Raw genomic sequence first — 2273 nt, 5'->3', positions numbered from 1 at the left:
CACCATCGTCACTCCCTCGTCCTCCTCGTCCTCGTCCTCGTCCTCGTCCTCGTCCTCGTCCTCGTCCTCGTCCTCCTCGTCCTCGTCCTCGTCCTCGTCCTCGTCCTCGTCCTCGTCCTCTTCGTCCTCGTCCTTGTCCTCGTCCTCGTCCTCGTCCTCGTCCTCGTCCTCGTCCTGTTCTCTTGACTTACCGTCTCTCGCATCATGCCTTCTGTAGCTGTGGAGATGACATAGAGGTTGATCGGGACGACATGGAGGCCGGTGACGCGATCTGCGAGCGTATCACCTTGACATGTCACCTGCTCTGCATGGTACCTATGAACGAGGGATGGAAGAACAAGAGGCAGTTGAGAAACGAGCTCGTTCGTAGCTGAAGCTCCGCATTGAGGGTATTGAACCAGATGACAAGAATCTGCAGGCTAGTGAGGGAGCAAACTTCGACAAGCTCCTCCTCTACCTGGTTCAGCAGAACATCGTCGTCAAGCATGTCGAGCAGCAGCTCACTCGGGGTGTAGACCTTACTGTGGAACCATATCACCCGCTGCTTGCTGTTTGCTGCTTCCCCTCTCCCTCCTCCTCTCCTCTCCTTCCTGCCTCTCCTCCTCCCACCCGTTCGCCTCATCAAACTTGGTGACCCCGACCGCACAGAGTCTCATCACTTCAGACAGGAGTCCTGGATCGCTGAATGAAAGTGAGGAAAGAGAGCAGAGGAGAGGAAGCGGGGGAGGAAGCTAATGTTGTAAGACAGGAAGAAGAACATAGGAATGAGGCAAGGGTGTGTGTGTTGGGGGGGTGGGGAGAGAGAGAGAGAGAGAGAGAGAGAGAGAGAGAGAGAGAGAGAGAGAGAGAGAGAGAGAGAGAGAGAGAGGAGAGAGGGGAGAGAGGAAAGAGGAAGGTTTTCACCTGCATGTTCCTATTACTTCTCCTGCTTTCTTCACCACCACTTTCCTCGCAAAAACTCTGCCATGCAGACTCGGCATGCTGCCGGCAGATCAGAGGTGAAAGTTCACTCCTCATGTTGCCAAATCGTCTAGCCCTCTTCCCATGTCTCCCTACCCCCGCCCTCTTCCTCTCTCTCCTATATCATCCTTCGCACCCTTCTACTTCACTCTCCTCCTCCTATTTTTCCTTCGTACCTCCATTGTCTTGCTGCTCCTCCCTCCCTCCCTCCCTCCCTCCCTCCCTCCCTCCCTCCTCCTCCTCCTCCTCCTCCTCCTCCTCCTCCTCTTCCTCCCCCTCCTCCTTACCTCGCAAAGTTGGCAAGGAGACCAAAGCAGATCTCCTGCCCTCGGTAGGTGACCTCCTCCTCCTGACACTTGAGGTCAACGAGGAGGTGCAGAGTTGTCACTGCGTTACCAGAAGGAGAGTCTCCAGGACCATGAGGAAGTCAAGATCATCGAGGAGGTTACAGAGAGCGCTGTTGACCTGCAGGACGTCGAGAAATTATGGACGGAGGGGAGTTTGATGTGGGAGATCGAGTTAGGGAGGCCAAGACTGAGGTGAAGGAGCAAAGGCAGGAAAGGGAATGAGAAGGGCAGGTGCACGGGCGATGGCAAGGGCAAAAGGAGGAGGAGAGGGAGGAGAAGGAGGTGGCGGAGAAACATGAGGTGGTGGAGAAAGACGGCACGGAAGGATGATGATGATGACGATGAGGGGTGTGAGGAGAGAGGAAGAGGGAGGAGGAGGGAGGAGGAGGAGGAGGAGGTGGAGGAAGAGGAGAAGGAAGGGGCTCTTGTGCAGTCACCGTTAGGTCCCACAACTTCTTGAGGGCAGAGATTCTCTTTCTCCCCGCGCCGTCAAGGTACCAATCCGCCTCCTCCTCCTCCTCCTCCTCCTCCTCCTCCTCCCCTCCCCCATGATGCGCCCCCTCTTCCCCATCTGCCTGCTCTGTGTCGTTGCCCTCCTTGCCATTCACTACCTGCAGGACGAGCGCTGCATGGCAGTGAGACTGGGGAGCTAAAGCATCCTCGCTCACATGTGAGGTATTCCTTGTCGACAGCAAGGTCGGCATGGCGAACAAGAGCGGCGGCATAGCGGGTTGATGACTCTGAAGGCTCCTGACAACAACGGTCAGTTAAATGTCAAGCACAACTCTCCTCTCCTCTCCTCTCTGTCTCTGTCTCTGTCTCTGTCTCTGTCTCTGTCTCTGTCTCTGTCTCTGTCTCTGTCTCTGTCTCTGTCTCTGTCTCTGTCTCTGTCTCTGTCTCTCTCTCTCTCTCTGTCTCTCTCTCTCTCTCTCTCTCTCTCTCTCTCTCTCTCTCTCTCTCTCTCTC

This window comes from Guillardia theta (assembly GCF_000315625.1).
Source record: "Guillardia theta CCMP2712 unplaced genomic scaffold GUITHscaffold_170, whole genome shotgun sequence".
In the NCBI taxonomy this organism is placed as follows: domain Eukaryota; class Cryptophyceae; order Pyrenomonadales; family Geminigeraceae; genus Guillardia; species Guillardia theta.
Note: the sequence above shows the minus strand (reverse complement) of the source record.